The sequence below is a fragment of the Tursiops truncatus genome, chromosome 3 (assembly GCF_011762595.2).
Source record: "Tursiops truncatus isolate mTurTru1 chromosome 3, mTurTru1.mat.Y, whole genome shotgun sequence".
In the NCBI taxonomy this organism is placed as follows: domain Eukaryota; kingdom Metazoa; phylum Chordata; class Mammalia; order Artiodactyla; family Delphinidae; genus Tursiops; species Tursiops truncatus.
In genome coordinates this window covers 74,724,698-74,744,714 of record NC_047036.1, presented here as the reverse complement: position 1 = coordinate 74,744,714, position 20,017 = coordinate 74,724,698, and the positions used below count along the sequence as shown (strand labels likewise).

The window sequence follows — 20,017 nt, the reverse complement described above, 5'->3', positions numbered from 1 at the left end:
ACATGGACCTCACTAAATTTGGAATTTATGATAATGAGGGCAGGGCCTGGGTTAAAGTTTACTTTTGCATTGTCTCTGAACTAAAGCTTTGCTGAGCTAATAAATAGTATACATATAATCACAGGGGAATGGCACTCTTACTTTTAAAAGCAGCCTTTTCCAGCACTCTAGAGAAAGGCCTTGCTGGAGAGGTAATAAGGTAGTGTGGAGATGGCAGAGTGCAAAGACTGTGCCACATACTACTTTTGTGACCTTAGACAAATTTTACTTAGCTTCTCTGAGTATCTTTTCCCTCATCTATAAAATGCAGACATTTATCTAATTTATGGCGTTGCTGTGAGGGTTAGATTTAATACAAAGTGCCTGGTATGTACTTCATAAATGGCAGATAATTATTACCAAGCTAAAATAATTGGTCAGCTAATTTCAAATACTTCTTATTTTTTTAAGTAAGGCAGGGTTCCTTGGCACTTCAGAGTTTTGTTAATCTGAGATATTGCTTTATTATTATAATTGATTAAAGGAAAACCCCAGCAGTTTGGTGTGGTGGTAAAGAACATGAACTTTGGAGTCAGACAAACTAAGGTTTGAAAGTAGTTCTATCACTCATTAGCTATGTGGCCTCAGGCAAGTTACTTAATATCTCTCAGGTTTTGTTTTCTAATTTGTAAAAGTGGGGTGGTAATACCTGCTCCAGGACTTTTGTAAAAGGATTCAATGAGATAATGCTTGTAAAGTGTTCAGCCCAGTGATTTTCATGTTCTAAACTCTCAAACATCAGCTGTTGCTATTATCATGATCTTTTTTTTTTTTTTTTTGCGGTACTCGGGCCTCTCGCTGTCATGTCCTCTTCGGTTGCGGAGCACAGGCTCCGACGCGCAGGCTCAGCGACCATGGCTCAAGGGCCCAGCCGCTCTGCGGCATGTGGGATCTTCCCGGACCGGGGCACGAACCCGCGTCCCCTGCATCGGCAGGCGGACTCCCAAGCACTGCACCACCAGGGAAGCCCTGTCGTGATCTTTTTGACAATAGTCCATAGTGTAGACTTTTCATTAATTCAGACTTGTCTTTTTAAGTTCACCTAATTAATGAATTTCATTTGAGATATAATCTCCATTCTAGATGAAAATTTTAAGTATGTAAGTAAGAAAATTATAGAGAAGCAAAATGGCTAAATACATAGGGTGAAAGAGGAAAAAATAATATTTTAAAAGTGGAAGCACAAGGTCTCAAGGTAGATTTAAATTACTGAATAGTCACTTTTGTGCATAATCTTTATGTTCTTTGTAAAAGGTCTTTATATTAGCCAGAAAGAAATAGAACTTTATATATACGTAGTAGAAAGTGTGGACTGGTGATCTGCTCATATCATTCATTGGCGAGAGAAGCAGTAAGTCCTTGTTCAACTTTATTTCCATCTTCTTGCTTTCCCCTTATGTTTCATAGGCTGTATGGATGAGAAATGTAAACACTATAGTGTCCTGAATGGAGACTATAATCTATCCTCCCCTTAATGACAGGCTTACGTAGGTTGTCAGAATCCATCACCTCAACAGATCAGACTGAATTACTTCGATGACTGGCAAATGGTACCACTTGTGGTGAAATCCAAGCAGCCAGGGGTGCGTGCATGCGTGTGTGTGTGTGTGTGTGTGTGTGTGTGTGTGTGTGTGTGTATTAAATGCTCGTCAATAGGAGAAATGTATTTTACTGAAAACTCTCATCCATGCTATTTTTGTAGAAGCAGGAAGTGTTCTTCTTCCTTGGGAAAAATATAAGAATTATTTTTTGGAGATTCTGACCTATTGCAATACAAATTCACAACCATAAATGAGTAATCAGGTTTTTTTTGTGTGCATCATGTGCATGCGCAGTGGAACTTTGTAATAAAAACTAGAGGGGACAGAACCAATAATACTCTTGGGGCTATATGGCTTGACTTTCCAGGGCTGACCAATTTAAGCAGGTAATTGTAGAAAAGTAAAGTCAGTTTATTAAGTTGACAACCAATGGTTTAGCGTATACAAATTTTCATAATACTAAATTCACAAGTCAGAAAAAAACCTTTTGTCAGACCATGTTTTCTAAGTTTGGGTCAGAAAATGTGATCACTGTAATGTACACCATGTTGATTAGTTGTATTATTTCAGATTTTTACTGGAAGTATCTAATGGTTAGTTGTTAAGGTATGGCATTATTTGTCTAGATTTGGCATAACAGCAGAAACAGCAGTAATAACTCATTTTTATTGAATGCTTACTGTATGCAAACAGTGCTAGAAGTGGGGGATATAATGGGAAGGAAAAAAAAAAAAGACACACCCTCATGTTAGAAACAAGTTCATAATTTGCCCAAGGGTGGATAGCTAGTAAGTGGCAGAGATAGAATTATAGTGCTGTATTTGTTATAGCAGCCTAACCTATACCGAAATATAGTAGCTTAAACAAGCTAGAAGGAGCTCCCTGACAGTGGAGGTGCTGTATCAGCCACATCAGCTTTGGACTGCTTATGCGTAGACTGTTGAGTAAGGAAGAAATAAACTTCTATCTTACTATTCTGCTATCCCTGCTTGTTAGCTTCATTCATATGTCTGAAGATTTATAAGCATCGTCTTTAAAGGCATTCCTTAGATGTTGCACCCCTAACTTCTGCTCACACCCTACTAGCCATACCTAGCTGCCAAGAAGACTTGAAAATATAATTTTTATGGTCATATACCTTTCAACATTCAGGAGTTCTATCAATAAAGGAAAAAGGGGAGAATGGGTATTAGGGGACAATTGACAGTCTCTGATCATATGCCAGTTAAGAGCATTGTTTCAGACTTGGACAAGTGACAAATGATCTCATGACTTTGGAATACGCTTGCATCCATTTTCCATTTCTTTCCAAGTAGTATATATCAAGGTTATGTATATATGCACATATATAGTGTGTGTATGTGATATGTTTAAATATTCAAAATACATGAGATATGAATATTACATGATTCTACAGTGGACTTTGGTCATCTGTAAGTGCTAATTCAAAATTTCACAATAGAAGAAGCCCACTTGCTTTAATCTTTGGTAGAAAGCCTTGTAAAACCCCCAGGATCTGTCTTGCTTGCATCCTCACTCTCAAAAAGATCTCAGACTCAGAGATCTTTGTTGTAAGACCTGTGTTTGTAGAGAAATGGATTTATAGAAAAAAAAATTACTTTAAGCTTTTGAGTCAGGCAGGTATTTAATACATAAATCATAAAAAACTCTGACCCAGAACTTCAAAATTTCCTAAAATTCTTGGTCTATTAGACCTTTACTATAGAAAAATAAATTAACAAGTATTTATTCAGCATATACTTAGGTTAGTACTTATGTTGAGATGGACCCACAGAATTTTATCCAGGTATCCCCTGAGGCTACAAGCGGTGGGAGGAGATAAACATAGGTTAGACCTCAAGTACATACACATATATTCTTATTTATTACCTGGGTGCTGCCCTACCCCCTGCCCTCACCTCTCCCTCAAACCTAACGCAGTTTCTGATGAGCTCAGCTACCATTATGGAGCTGCTTGGAAATATTGTGTCTTGCACACAGATAAGCCTCCTTGGTCCCTTACTCCTGGGTCCAGCTCTTTAGATCATATTTCACTAGTGGCTAGATGAGGCAGAAGAAAAAAATGAAAGGAAAGGTTTAAGTTAGAGCTGGTCTAATTATTCCACCCTAGGCTTTATCTGGGTTGGGGGTAGATGGTAGTTGAGGAGCATGTCTGAAGTGGGGGGTAGTTCCAGACCTCTTTTGCCTCATTGGCCACATGGAAATAGAGAGAAGCAGTCCAAAGAGAGTGAGAACCCCAAGAGACAACTCCAAAGAAAACACAGAAGCCTACAGGTTAAAACTTTAAATTTTCCTCTCAATACACCAAAAGCTCCACTTCCTTTTAAGAAGTTTAGTTGAATCCAGTAACTTGATTCAGTTACCTGGTCTCTTTTCCTCCATGGCTGTGGGGCTGGGGAGTGGAGTAAGGGTGGAAGTGGAGCTTTGCCTTCCTGTTAGAGGTCAACATCAAGTACTTTGGAGGCACCATAACAACTACAAGACATGGCCTTTATTCCAGTTCTCAAAGACTTAACAGTCTGTCTGGGGAGCTAATGTATATGAAACATTTAGAGAAAACCAAGCACTTAAACAGTGTGATATTGATTATTCCCGAGGAATCCAGATAAGGGAAAGGTAAAGTGGATTTGTTTCTTGGGGAAGACTTCTTAGATCATGTCATGAGTGAGATGCCAAAGGATGAAAGGAGCTAATTAAGAAGGAAGAAAAGAGGGGGTGAACAAAGATTCAGAATGAGCTTAGAGGTCAGTAGAGTTGTATGCCTGAAGCAGAGGCTTCATGTTGGAGACTAGGAAGTGAAGTGGAAAACTTCAGAAATCAGGCTGTGGTTAGGCTACAGGTAATCATGTAAGGTTTTGTTTTGTTTTGTTTTTTTAAACTAAGTTAGTATTAACCTCGTTATTTTTTTAATGCAATGAAGTGAGTATAAATTAATAAATGATTAATTGAATTAATGAATAAAAAGGTAGGTGTTATAAAAACATTATAGTGTTAGAATTTGTCTAGGCTGAGAAAAGAGGGCTCCTATGCAGGACCTCAGCAGCATAGATTGCCAGGAAGCAGCAGGAAGTGAAGACTAGGTGTATCAGGGTCTGGGAGCCTGGCTGCACTAGGGTTAGCCAGCAGTCAGTCCTCAGAGACCAGGAGGATCTTGGGATTGGTTCAGGGAAGCTGTTGGATCTGAGGAAATGCAGTTCAGCAGGAGATTTGGGCAACTAGAATGTAGACAGCCAGTGAGATTCGGAGTCAGGAATGGTGGTATGGCAGTGGACAATCTATTCACAGCCGGCAGTGGACAATCTATTCACAGCCAGCGGCTGGAGTCCTGAAATAGAATCTGGGGAAAAGTTGTATCAGGGTCCTCATCAAGAATATTTGGGTTCTGGGCAAGGCACAAAGCCTTGTCGGAAATGGGAAAGCTAGTCAGTGCAGAAGCAGGTGTTTTGTTTTTTGTTTTTTTTAACATCTTTATTGGAGTATGTTTGTTTTACAATGGTGTGTTAGTTTCTGCTTTATAACAAAGTGAATCAGCTATACATATACATACATCCCCATATCTCCTCCCTCTTCCCTCCCACCCTCCCTATCCCACCCCTTTAGGTGACAGAAGCAGTTTTGAAGATTGGGCCAGCATGTCTGGGGTTGGTAGGGAAACAAAGGGAAAAATGATGATGAAGCAGTTTAGAGTAAACTCTGCAATTCAGTGCATTGTGGCCAAAAAGGGGCTGAGTTTGCTTCTCTTTTGCCTGCTTGATGATGGGCTGAAGGTCACAGCTACACTAAACCTCTTAAATGGAGATTTCAGGGGTCCTAGCTCAGAGGGATCTTGGAATGAATGGCTAAAGTGGAGGCCCAGTGGAAGTAGCATCACTTGGAAGGAGTTGAGACTGCAGTAGAGGAGACCTTGGCATAGCTGGGAGGCTGTCATAGTCCAGGCTGAGGAGAATAGGGCCTGACAAAGCAGGGAACTTTTAGTAGCAATTCAGAAGAAAAGGGGTCTGCAAAAGACATTTCACATTAAGAAGTAAAAGCCTTCAGTGACAAGTTTGATGTAATGGATAGAGAAGGAAGAACCTAAAATGACTCTAGGTGGATTTTAAATGCTCGTGTAGTATGACATTTTGGCTCATGAGCTGAAAGGTGTTTTAAACATATATGCAATTGCTTTTGACCAATTTTTAGAAACCCAAATAAATAAAATAAATTAGTTAATAAATTGTGTTAAGGCTAATCTTACTTGAGTATTGGTTTGCTTTATATCCCACTTCAGTGGGACATCTCAGAGAGACAGTAGCCCATGAGCATGTAAATGAGTAAAAATGTTTCTTGCAAAGATGTCTTTCTTTCCTGGTCTAAGATTGTGTTACTGATATACATGTGCATGGGTATGACTGAAAAACCTAAGGTGGAACCCACCTGGGTCCTTCTAGGCTCCTCTCATGTGGCATTTGCCATGGAGCTGATTTTGAAGTGTTCATGCATTCTTCTTTTACCCACCTGGTTCGTTCAGAGCCTTTGCTGGAGAAAGTGTGCTCCTGCCTGCCCAAATTGCTTCACAGTGGGCTTCTCTATCTGCAGCTGTTGTTTCCCAGTCAGACACTTTGGTGCTACCTGATGGGACGTAAGCAGGAACTTTGCTGTTCACGAAGGGATAGGGCTCAGAATCTCATGAGGGGTTTTATTCCTATTTATCAAGGCAAGGGAAAACACACAGAATCTCTACCTGGGTAGGGAAGGAACCTTTGTTTTCAAAATGCACAGATATGTGGTATTTCTGATTTTATTAGGCTTGGATTTGTGCCTGGGGGGTGGCATGGATTTCAAAGTCATTATTTAAGGTAAAGAAAGAAAACTTTAAACAGCATTATCACCGTAAAAGATTCTGGTTGTGTTTTTGAAACGTTGAGCTAAATAATTTTAGCGATCAACAAAAGACCAACCATTGAACTTCTGAAAAGTTGTTCTTCAAAAGGCTTAGGTTAATAATTTGTTTCCATTTTGTTCACAGGTGTACTGTCTGTAGGATGGAGATAGACTGAATACCTGCTTCGCTGAATACTGGCTTCAGATCACCTTTCACATTTTCTTGTTGGAAAGGCAACTGTTGGAGAATCATCTTGTTACCGTCAGCAAAAATGGAAACAAATCAAGACATTAAGAATGCCACGGTGAAGGACTTCCCTGGTGGCCCAGTGGTTAAGAATCCACCTGCCAATGCAGGGGACATGGTTCAATCCCTGGTCTGGGAGATCCCACATGCCACGGAGCAACTAAGCCCATGAGCCACGACTACTGAGCCTACGCACCTAGAGCCCGTGCTCCACAACAAGAGAAGCCACCGCAATGTGAAGCCTGTGCACCTCAATGAAGAGTAGCCCTGCTCGCCACAACTAGAGAAAGCCCATGTGCAGCAGTGAAGACGCAACGTAGCCATAAATAATGAATAGATAGATAGATAGATAGAATGCCACAGTGAGTGACCAGCAGTTAATGATGCCAGTGTTATGCAAGCTTCGGCAAAGGAATTTTTCAAGACAGTGTGCCTCACCAGCCAGAAATCAGGAAAGTTGAACCTCTCCTTTTTATCTCAGCTTTTTCTTAAATCAATGCAACCCCTCCAAATTAAAGTGAATTGAAACATGCATTGCCTTTTCAACTTAATTGAGTACTTACTGTGTGTGAATCACTGTACAAAACAGGGAAGGGAAAATGAGGAGACAAATAAGATGTGGTCCCTGCCTTCAGTGGATTTACAGTCAGTTTCAGGGCATACATTTTTTTGTTGTTGTTTGGTCTTCTGCTCTTCAGCATGTCTCTAAAACAGGAAACAAATGGAAAAGTATATTCTGTAAGTATTTTAAATCTCTTTAATACAAAACAGAACAAAACAAAATTCCTAATGTGGGCAAGTCAGGACATCTTAATTCCATTTTTTTTGGACTTCTGATAGTTAGGACCCATTTTATTGATTCCATGTACATTCAGGAGACTTTAGAGATATTAATACATTATAGTTGGAGCAAATTTGCATAAATCCTTTTTCCCCCTTAGGTGTAGATTGTATATTGAAGAAATATATTGTGTTTGTACATTTCTTGGAAAGTAGGGAGGTAAATTAAATCTGTTGTCTCTATAGGCCTCTGCCTTCAATGCCCTAGGGGTCTGCCACTCCAAGTGAGTTACTAGCATGGAGAGGGGAAAGGTTTGCCTCAAGATTGAGGGTGTTGTTCATGGACCCAAGAAAGGGCAGGGAAGGAGCAAAAGAGACCTGAGCAAAGGCTCTGTATGAAAATTCGGGTATTTCAGTGTTCATTGTGTTGTCTGTATTCCATAAGTTGGATGACTATACAATTTTTCCAAAAAATTACTTCTGATCTGGGAATAAGTCATGAGTTTTCCAGTGTTAAGATGCTAATATGACTGTAGACATGGTGTCTGTGACACATTTTAGTATGTATGAGCCAACAATAGACATGTCTTTGTCTTGAGTAGTGTCCACATTTGAATTGAAAATGTGCCAGCTTTTTTTTTTTTTTAACATCATCAACAGACTTCTTAATTAAGCTGCCAGTACATACTGCCAATAGCACTATGTGCTGCTTGAGAAATGAACTGTGTCAGTGCTGTTTCTCTCATTTAATAAACAACGTTGCTCCCTATAAAATGGATATAAAGTGTTCTTTGAATGGAGCATTATATGGCTCCCTAAAGAATTTGTTGAGAATTCTCAAATCATTCCTTTTTATTTAATTTCTAAAAACTTTTATTTTGCTCCTCAGTAAGGAATAACTCTAATTTGACCAATGACTTTAATTATATGATTCATCCTTAATAGGATGCATTGCCCTGCCCCCAAACTCCTGATGGTGATACTGGATATTGGTTATGTTACTTTCAGTTTGCATGAAGTAGCTTCCAGGAAGTCTGAGTTATGAACCTGTAGTGTACTAAATTGTAGATATCTATTTACTGTTCTGGGAGATTTTTTAGGGGGACAACCTCTGTATTCCTTGTACCTAGGACAGTGCCTGGTGCATAGTAGGTAAGTGTTCAGTAAATATTTGGTGATCAAGGCATGTAAAGTAGCTTTTTTCATCTGTGGCTCGTAAGGCTCTGTAAAGGACAGAGGGGTCTTGCTAACAGAGTAGCACCTCTATTAGTTTGTAGTTTACCTCAGTGTACTTAGAATGAGTCCAAATCAGCTGGATACTTCGTATATTGTCTAGTTCACTGGTCCTCTTAATTGGTGTCTTGGATTCACCAGTTCAGCCCTGTCATTCATACCAACATCCACTCTGCTTCCCCTGCACAGGGGCGGGGCTGCTCGGCTTCTCCTCCTCTGGGTTGTCCATCAATAGAAGAGCAATCATTCTATTCAGTGCGTACTCATGATGTGCCAGGTGCTGAGCTTAGTGCTTTTCACAGAGCCTCTTAATTATCTCATTTAAACCACACAGCAACCATTTGAAGTGGGTATTATCCATTGCACAGATGTGTATCTTAAGTCATGGGGAATCTAAGTGCAGATCTTTTAGATTCCAAAGCCTGAACTATTAACCCCTACCCTCTGCTGCGTCCCAGGGGAAATTCCCACTGCCTGGGGGTGGGGGACAGTTCAAATCTGGTCATAGTCTAGATTCATTGCATTTAGTTATTACTGAACAGCAAACTATCTAATGGATAAAACCCAGCAAATCACAGTTTTGAGAATGGGGGAGGGCAGAGCAATTGGGAGAAAGCAAAGTTGGAAAGAAACCAATTTGAGCCAAACCTTTAGCCTTTACCTCATAATCTTTTTTTTGGTAAACTTTCTTTTTTTAACATAGCCTGACACCATGTGATAAATCAAAGCCAGATGTAATTGACCCAGAATTGATCCCCAAATGTCTTCTGGGGGAATATGCTTTAAGTCTGGTTGTTGATTCTGAGGAATAATTGCCACCCTAGAAAGGTAATTACATATGCCATTGTTTATACACATAATAGGCTCAGAATGCATGTTCTGCACAGAGGGGAAGAGAATCCTGCTTGCACATCAGGGGTGTGCACTCTGTATTGTGTCAGAATGCCACAATAGCATTTGAACTGCTCCCTATTACTGTTTATTTCCCTGATGTGTGTGTGTGTGTGTGTGTGAGAGAGGGAGAGGTTAGGAGTGAGGAAGGTGATGGGCCATGGAAAGCTGTTTGTTGAGCTGAAATGGCAGTGATTTGCTTCTCCTTAATTTTTTACTTTACTGAAACATGTTCTGGATCTGATTTATTTGGCTTGGTCTGGTTAAAAAGACTTTTCTTCCTGCTTGGCATATGCTTATTAATGAGTTCTCATATTTCTTTCCATCAAGGGCTGTTTACTTTGTGGAAATACGAAGTGAGAATCTTTCTCCTAAATGCCCTGGTTTTGACCACCCCTTTAAGTACGCCAAACAGTCAGCTAAAATAGTAGCTAGTGCCTTTCCTCTCACTGTGCTTTCTGGTAAAACATAAATGGGATTTAAACCACAAATGACCAATTAAAGCACTTCATGCCGTTTCCTTTAGCCATAAGACAGTAGTTACCCTAATACAACAAAAAATGCTATTTTGTGGTAGTCTAACCCTAGAAACATTTTTTTTTAATTAAAGCCTTAAAAAAACAAAATGTCATGACTTTTTGTAGTGCGGCACAATGAAAGAAGTACATATGTATTCCAATATGGAACTGGGCATTGTTTGAAGCTGAAGCAATTCATCCTGGGCTGTTCTCTGCTGCAGTGTCCAGCAAATTGCGTGACCTGCTTGTTAGGCTTGACAACAGTATTTTACCTAACAAAGGCCTCTGCAGCACCGAGCAGCAGTGGAATGTCAGATGTCAGATTGAGCACACTTCTCACACAGATGTGCAGCCGTAATAGCCTCTAAGGAGATGCACGTGGCAGGGAGCAAAGGGTGGGGACGGGCGCTTGGAACGGTGTGGTGTGTGAGTATGTAGGTTGGGCTGAGTGGGAGGGGGAGGCCAACACTTAGCAGTAGGGATGTGGCCCCGCTGACCACATTTAATCAGCCCTCTGTAAACAGTTCAACATTTTCATTGTTCTCTAAAAACTAATAAAGAGAAACAAGCATTTTTCATTCATCTTGAAGTAATTTTCTGTCAGGTTGGAGACCCTTGTGGCCTCCAGCTTGTGCAGTGCTAGCTGTGTGATACGACAACTATTGCAATTTATCTTACAAACTCTGGTCATTCACATGTCAGTTAGTGTTCACCAAGCCGGCATCTGAAACTGTGCAGTTAACGAGTTTTACAACATTTCTATCAAGAGAAACTGTTTAGCATAACTGACTCTTAAGGAGTTATTATACCTCTAAAAATCCATTTTAAGGGGCATTATTTAAATAAAATAGAAAAATGGTTCACTGCCTTTTAAAGGGGCTACAAAAAAAGTCCATCAGCTCCAGTGCAGTAATCCTCAGCTTAAAGCACTCTTGAGAGCACTTCTGGGAATTGTCAGCATAATGAAATGTTTTGTGAAACGTCCAGATAGATTCCGTTACTCAATTTTACTGCACCATATTTATTTTCCTTCCAGTTTTTAAAGAAGTAAATTACTTTTTGAGAGGATGATTCTATGCTGTATAGATTAACTGAGCACATTATTACCCAGGTTGTAGCAAAAGAGATGGTTCTGCTTGCAGTGTCATCTATATGCATCTTCAAACAGGGGCAAAGAAGAGAAAAGCAGCTTTCCCCGCCTTAGTGCTTTAGCTCCAAAAGGGTTAAATCGCAATGTGGCTTATAGAGTTTTGCATTTTCCTCATGCCACATTTTTTTCAGACTTTTAAATAACTTTGGTACACAATGGCATCTGTAATTACTTTCTTTAAACTTTGCAAAATAGACTCTGTTTTCTTATCCTAAATAAATAAATGCAGGAAATCCCATACACATGTACATTGGCACATGCCTAATGATACATATCGTTTGAAACCGGCCCATTTCAATAGGAGATGCTATTGAACATTTTACTTAAAGAAGAATAGATTCCTCACATTAACCGAGATGGCCCATGACCCCAAACCAGTTAATAGCTGGAGTCCATAATGGAGCACTATATATAGCCTAGCAGCAAGTTCATTTAGTGTATTATGTTACCTAAGAGGAGTAGGAGCCACCACTTGTAATGTAAATGACTTAATGGTTCGTTCTATGATGACCAGGACCAGGAGAAAAAGTATGTTCTACTGTAACAAGAGATATTTCATATCTTTAGGAGGTGTATCTATAACATGGCACATTTTCATTTTGCCACAAACGGGTTCCCTGATTTCTTAGACTGCTGTTTGTGCACATGACTTTAATTTTCTGAGGGAGATAGGAAGGTGTTCTTTGCCTGTTAGCTGTATCTGCCCATAAGAAGCACAGTAACATCCATGAACCAGATACAATTTGACATAATTTATGCCTTTATTACCTCCTACAGGGTGATATTATTTCATGCTGGCACATTAATGTTTCCAGCACGATACTGTCATCCCTGGAAATTTTACCTTATGAAGTTCAAATATTGAGGAAAGGGTTTAAATTTTTTCTAAGGGCCTTAGATTTGGGGAAAATGCAACTTATTCTAAGGTCGGCTTTTTACTCTTTTTTGATATTTGGTGGCACTGTAGATAATGTTCAGATAATGGGCAAAAATCATATCTGAAAACTCTTACCTCTTCTTGGCCAAATATCTTGTTTTTGTTCTGTTTCCATTTTTTGCAAATAATATTTCATCAACTTTAACATACCTTGCTGCTATTTGTTCCCCTAGTGATGTACACTCAGGAGACATTGACCAAAAAATGTTCTTGAATCCATTTGGTGTAGTACTTAGATCTGTCTTAATACTCCAGCATTCAGAATTAGGGCAGGTGGAGTATGTAAGTTTCTTATTGCTGCCTTAACACATTACCACAAATTTAGTGACTTAAAATAACTCAAGTTTATTATCTTGCAGTTCTGTAGGTCAGAGGTCTCACTGGGCTAAGATAACTTGTTGACAGAGCTGCATTCCTTCTGGAGGCTCTAGGGGATAATCGTTTTCTTTGCCTTTCCTAGCTTCTAGAAACTGTCTGCCTTCCTTGGCTTGTGGCGCCTTCCTTGGCTTGTGGCCCCTTCCTCTGTCTTTAAGACTAGCAGTGATGAGTCAAATTCTTCTCATATGGCATCTATCTGACCCTGTTCCATTGTCACATCTCTTTCTCTCTCTCAGTGCAGCCAGTAAAATGTTCTCCACCTTTGAGGACTCATGTGATTAGATCGGGCCCACCTGGGTAATCCAGGATGCTCTTCCCATTTCAAGGCCCATACCTTAGGTGACATCTGCAAAGTCTCTTTTGCTACACAAGGTATCATATTCACAGGTTCTGGAGAAGAGGACCTGGAAATCCTTGGGGAGGGAGCAGGGCATTAGTCTGCTTACCACATGGAGTTTCAGAATTCTTTCTCATACCAATATTTGAAGGATTAATAGCAGTTGCCAGCCTAGTAGTCTCCAAACTTTAAAAATCATGCATGAAAATAAAGTTTTTGAGTATGCACCTCAATATATGTACATTTCCTTCTAAACTATAATATTATCTACATTAATAGTGTATATACTAGTAGTAAAACTTCATTTCTTTTTAATATATAAATAAATAAAAGCAGATCTTCTGATGGTTTCTTTGCACTCCAGTGCATCATCTTGTGTGCCCCTAGGGCTATGTGCGCCTAATTTTGGAGAAGAAGGGAAAAGGAGGAAGTCTGGATTAGCTTGTGTAAATGTAGCTCTTGACTCTTTCAGACATATAAGGCTTCAGGGTAAGGAAGGGACTGCAGAGACGTTTTTGGTAGTCTCTGATAGTGTTTGGAAGTGAGGAAGGAAGTTGTTTTGCTTACACTGTTACTGCTGTTTGTAGTTACAGAGGGTAATAGTATAGAATGTAACATGCCCAACACTGTCCTGAAAGCTGAGAGATGCAAATTATAGAATTACGAGACAAATGCTATTTTATAAAAGACTAGAAAGAGGTTGTTTACCAGAAATCTCCAAAACATGAGTTAGTTACTTATTTAGAATAAGGCCATATCTCATCAGAACAGCTACTCATGTCAGTGTACTTGAAAATCCCAAGAAACTTAATTGCTCAACGACTGTTTTGAACGCTAGTAGTAAGGTCCATATGAAACTGGGCTGAGGGAAAAGGTGATTCTGTTACGTTTACTTTAAATCATATTTTCGGGTTTAAAAAACATCTCTATTACACCAGCCACATTTGATCTCCATGGCATGTAGGCTTATTACAGTGTAGGAAAACCAGAAGTTGTAACACAAGCCGACTATGTTAAGTCCCCTTGTGTTATTGTTTGAGATGTTCTCAGAACAGTCAGCCTAGAAAATGGGATGTTGCTAAGACGTGCTGACACACCTCTGAAATCAAAAAGAGCTTCTGCTGGCGAATGAAAGTAGGTTGCCACAAAAATGTACAATTAGGAAACAAATCAATGACTGTTGGCCAAGTGCCATAAGTGTCCCGGAGGCAGTCTGGGCAGTATATTTTTATTTGATTTGCCCCAGGCCACTTCCACTCTCTTCCTGAAAGATGGACAGGTAGTCTTCTCAAATCCTTCGCTGATAGTTTCCATCCATGATCTCAAAATGTAACTGCTAACGTGTCAATGATTACTGTACAAAGAAGTTAACCACTAATGCTAAATTTCCCCACTGAAACCCGATCCAGGGATTAGCAACAATAAGGAATCTGTTTTATTTGCATTTAATTTGTACCTTCACACTATTATCTCCAATGTTTTAGTTTCAGGAAATGTGGTCTCAGGCTATTATAACCACATTTCATGCTGCTGTTGCACTGTTATTTGATCTCTATGGTTGGAAATGACTACTGAAAAAATAAAGCTAGCATACTTTATTTTAATTATACCAGTGCAGTGTCTAAATAAAAAATGTACTTTATATTTAATGTGGAGCACAGATTAACAGTTTTATGGGACATATCTATATCATTTTCTATTTACACATCAGTTATATATCTTTCTCTCAGCAAAACAGATGCCTATGGTGTGAAAACAAGGAAGGAGAGCATCGAAGTTACAATCACATGGGCAGTAAATAACATCTTAATTGGTCTGGAATGCCGGAGTTTGATTTTTTTTTTCCCCGCCTGGCTTTAATTTATTGATTGCTATAGCTTATTTATCTTCCCAGTGATTTGTACAAGTCTATTTCTTTCCTCAATAAGCCAGTCTATAGTGGCTTTATATTGCAAATTCCATCTGGGGAAATGGTCTAGTGAGAGAAGTGCCGTTGCTCCTGGAAAAGCCATTATTTAAAAGCTTTTGTAGAGGTAAGGGTAACTTCTCAGTTTTTACACTTTGTCTTCTGGAAAAAAGAAGGAAAGAAGAAGTGCAGCTATTACAAAGTTGCCACCCAATATATGTTTCAACAATTCTTACTCTCCACTTGTTTGGCAGCAATAGGAAAACAAAGAAGGATTTAGTGTACGCTTAAATTTTCCTGTACACGAATTAGATCCTAGTGAGGATAGCAAACAGGAATGGACTGTGTATATCTAATACATGATATGTAAACCCTGGATTTTCTTCTGCATGCTTTTCTACAGCTCCATGCCTAATATCTTTTTTTAAATAGCACTTTAGGATAAACTACACTTCAAATGACACATTATGCTCCATAGTGCAGTTGAGAACTGGCAATGTAACCATTCTCAGGAAAGCTGGTTGGCAAAAAATCCACCACTTTTTCTAGTATGTAGCTATCCAAAGCTGAAGTCAACCCTGGAAAATTAGTGATTTTTTTTCCTCCTAAATCAATGATTCCCTTGTTCATTAAATCAGCACTTCCAGTGTTTGTCGTGATTCTGTTTGGTTGTCTTGATCTCACAGAATATTAGAAGAGTGCTCTGAAAGATTTCCTCCGTTGATAGCTGAGGGAAAAACAAGTTTACAGATGGCAATGCTATACTTATGCTATGCAAGTGATGCTTTGCAAAGTGATTCTATAAACATATTCCAAAGGGGAGACTCTGATATCCCATCATCACCCTAATATAACCTTAACTGCCTTTAAATGAGCTAATGAAAATTTGGGGCAGGTCTTTTAGAGAATGCATTTGCATTTGCCATAATTAGTGGTAGGCAGATCTCACTACATCCAGGGACAATCTCGAGACAACTTCTTGATCGACTATTAGTACTTAATTTCTGAATGTCAAACCCTGCACATCTTAATTTCTAGAGAATAAGCTCAATTGAGCTTAGTCCCCAGTTACGCAAAAACTGCTCGGATAAAACCAAGTGGACACCAATGTAATGAATGTGGTTATTAAATTGTTTCAATTGAAAGAACCCTATTCTTACACCATCATAATGGGAACAATTTATCCCCACTGATCGGCCTGTCTCTCTTTCTCTCTCTTTTTTTCTGAGCTCTCTTTGATCTTGAAGCATATTGCGGTGGTGTGTCCTATTGAAAAGCGAAACTGGGGCAATTTTAATGCTTTTGTACCTTACCAAGTGCTCTATTTTTTCTCTGTTTAAAAATAGCTGTTAATTATAAGTGCAGTTTAAATGTCTCAAGTGACCCAGAAATGCAGGTTGGAATGAGACAGATTGTGTGTCTCATATGAAACAGATGTACTTTCACAGAGCATTCTGAATTCAGTCTTCCCTCTGTATCCTCCTCTTGAGTTATTTCCATCAGGTATTGAGCTGGTCTAGTACCATACTATGAAATCCCACACATTTGAACAGGGTGAAAGAAAAGCAGACCTAATTTTTTGTGTGTGTTTGTGTGCCACAAAGAAAAGCCTCTTTTGTATATCAGTCCCTACTATGTGGGTGAATATTGTGCTGTTGGTGTTAGATCATGGGACAAGGGCCACTTTCCTGGCCAGGAAAACCATATGATTTTCTAGAGCTCCACTCCTGTCTCTTGGGTCACTGGCTTTGCGCTGAAAGAACACCGCAAGAGTGATAAACATATCCCTTGAGGTCCTTCTTCAGCTTAATTCAATAGTGCCCGAGGACAAATTAACCTCCTGCTAGATTGCAAAGATCTCTGATTCTTCACTGGTTTCAAAAAACTTGTGTTTTTAGCTCCTTGCTAACCTGTAACCACCCTGGAGATGGTTACACTGCTGGTGATGTTTGGGGGACCAAGGCTTTAATAAGTGATGTACTAACTCAGTAAAATCACATTATTCATTTATTCTGCTACAACCTAAACAAATCTGGTACTTACCTAATTATATGTGGTCATATACTGTAGGTTTGAAGGTGCTCCTATCTAGTGTAGTTCCAAGAAGTGATTTCAAAATTGAATTTAAAATAGAGTGCGTATATATGGAATCTAAAAAAAAAAAAAAAGTTCTGCTGAACCTAGGGACAGGACAGGAATAAAGATGCAGACGTAGAGGATGGACCTGAGGACACGGGGAGGGGGAAGGGTAAGCTGGGACGAAGTGAGAGAGTGGCATGGCCATATATACACTACCAAATGTAAAATAGATAGCTAGTGGGAAGCAGCCACACAGCACAGGGAGATCAGCTCGGTGCCTTGTGACCACCTAGAGAGGTGGGATAGGGAGGGTGGGAGGGAGACGCAATATGGGGATATGTGGGATATGGGGATATATGTATACATATAGCTGATTCACTTTGTTATACAGCAGAAACTAACACAACATTGTAAAGCAATTATACTCCAATAAAGATGTTAAAAAAAATAGAGTGCATTCCAGTGGTCTGATGATCTTTTCCAGGTTTCTTAAGATCTTTGGTAAATATCCCAAAGCCACCTGCACATTTGCACAGTGAAGGAATTCAAGACTCGTCCCCCTTCCTCCACTTGGATTCAGATCTGTGATCCAATCTCGCTCGCTATCTGGACGAGAGCATGTCTCAGTGAGGGGAGGGCAGTTTATATGCCTTGGCTCCCTATCTGCTTGTAACTAGAGATGCCCAACCGAGGAGTTCTTCATTGCTATAGCAATGGCATTGAACACAGTTATCGTGTCGGCTTAGGGACTGATTTTTTAAGTTCTTTCTGGAAAACTTGTAGATGTTTTAGTCAAATTCTAAATGCAGGCACTGATTTGAACATTTTTCATAGCTAATTTTTTATTTTAATCAGTAATTTTAACTTGACTGTTTTGATTTTAATGTAATCATTCTGATTCTAATGTAATCATTCTGATTCTAATCATTCTAATTTGTCCAATGAGATTTATTTCATTTAGTATTTATAATCTTGTAAGTGACAGCCCACTTGGGTTACAGTTTCATGACAAGTTGATGGTCTATTTTCAGGAAGAGGGGAAGGCCAGGTAAGTTTAAGTGAATCTATATGATACAGAGTGGGAGCTGAAAACAAATTCAGAAAAAAATTCTTTAAATCCATATCTTATAAAAATATTCTAGTCACTGAGATACATTTATATTGCTATTGGAAGATGAATGATAACACACTTAAAGACAATATAAATAATACATTTCTAAGTAGAGTAACTCTGGAAAGTAGAACTATTGGGAAAGGGAGTCTCCTGGGTGCAGTCTTTGGACCTCACTCATCCTCATAAGAGTGGGCCTTGGGCCTGGAACCTTCCATACCAAGAGAGGAAGAGTCCTCACAGCCTGTGCTGGACTGGTCACTTTGTGGGGGGCACACCTTTCCCTGTTTCAGACTCTATATGTGCTCCTTTGTTCTGCTTAAGCATGTGTGTCATGTGGTTCCTGGCTAACCCCACTACTACATCTGTCCCTGTAGAGGATGGGGTCCTTTATTCTGCGGCGCAAGAGGGGTTCGTGTAGGCCACTGGCCACTGGCCATGGGGGACCAATGCCCACTCCTGAAGCTGATTATGCTCTGTCTCTTTTTTATGTGAGTAAAGTGTTGTTCCTTCCAATGCCTGACTGAGTTGCGTTTTCCTTGGTGATTTAGATACCAAGATGCAGTGGGCAGCAGTGGTGATAGGCAATAGATACCACTTCTCGATAAGAACAAATTACTATAAGATATATGGGTTTGGGAATGTCTTTGGTCCTTAGTTTCTAATCAGGCTATTGGTAGAAGTGGAAAAGACCTGTGTCAACCTGGGGACATTGATAGCTATTTATTGTGGACGTTGAATGAACATTAGGACCGTGAAATCCAGGTCTGGATAAGAGTCCGGATAGATGGTAGGTGTGGTTCGACTCTGGGTAAAACCTGGTTTTGAGAGATCAGCAGGCTAGAATGGGGATGTCCTAGTTCTGAAAGCCAGGTGTTAGAATTATCCGTGGAAGCAAAAAGGAATGAGGATCCGAGCAAGCAGTGAGCTGGATGCTACATAGACATTTAGGAAAAAGGGAGCCTCTAATTCCAGATGTCCAAATGAGGGAGAGGTCCAAAATCAGGCAATTGCCAGCAACTCGGCACCTGGAGAGCTGGAGAAGAATGGCCAAACAAGCAGGGGCACAGGTATGAGGCTTTGGAAATCGAAAGGACTATGACTTCAGGTGCCAGAGAAAGGGAGAGACCTCAGTCAAGATACCCAGGTGGAGCAGAGAGGGAGGCAATTGGATGCTGGTTTTGCCAAGGTGAGACCTGGCTTCTGGCAGGCAGATGTTGAGGACTGATGTGCCTGAGACTGCAGAAACTATTTACTAGTTTCCTTCTCTGGGCCCTGAGCCTCATCTTCCTGATGGCTCTTGTCCTCCAACTCCTTCAGAAATTTCCCAGTAATAACCTGATTTAAGCCTTTCTCAGACAGGCCACCTCATATAAAAGCAGGAAGGCTCTACACCAAAATATACACAAAGGCTATGGGCAATTGTAGGTGCTTTTAATTTTCTTTTCATTTCTTATTTGTATTCTATATGGTGATCCTTTATTACATTTGTAAGAATCTAAGAAATTAAATTTAATTTCTTCATAAAATTATTTTTCCAGTTTTATTGAGGTTAATGACATATAACATTGTATGAGTTCAAGATGTACAACATAATTATTTGGTATATATATTTTGTGAAATGATTAGCACAATGAGTTTAGTTAACATCCAACACCTCGCTAGTTATAATTTTTTCTCTTGTGATGAGAACTTTGAAGATCTAGTCTCTTAGCAACTTTCAAATATTAATATATAATACAGTATTGTTAACAATAGTCACCATGCTGTGCAGTATATCCCCAGAATTTATTTATCTTATAATTGGAAGTTTGTACCTTTTGGCCATCTTTACTCAATTTTCCCACCACCAAACCCCACCTCTGGCAACCACCAATCTGTTCTCTCTTTCTATGAATTTGGGGTTTTTATATTCCACAAATAAGGGAGGTTATATGGTATTTGTCTTCTTCATCTGACTTATTTCATTTAACATAATGCCCTCAG

At 39.5% G+C, this 20,017-nt stretch overlaps 1 long non-coding RNA gene across 16 annotated transcripts in view; it reads left to right on the top strand.

The window, feature by feature from the left end:
- LOC109549014 (uncharacterized) overlaps positions 1 to 7,243 on the top strand; it is a 152,802-nt gene extending 145,559 nt beyond the window's left edge. For all 16 annotated transcript variants that reach the window (XR_012330769.1, XR_012330766.1, XR_012330771.1 and 13 more), the window contains one exon: positions 6,610 to 7,243. This is a non-coding gene — a long non-coding RNA (uncharacterized lncRNA). The remainder of the gene's footprint in view (positions 1 to 6,609) is intronic.
- The last annotated feature ends 12,774 nt before the right edge of the window (positions 7,244 to 20,017 follow it).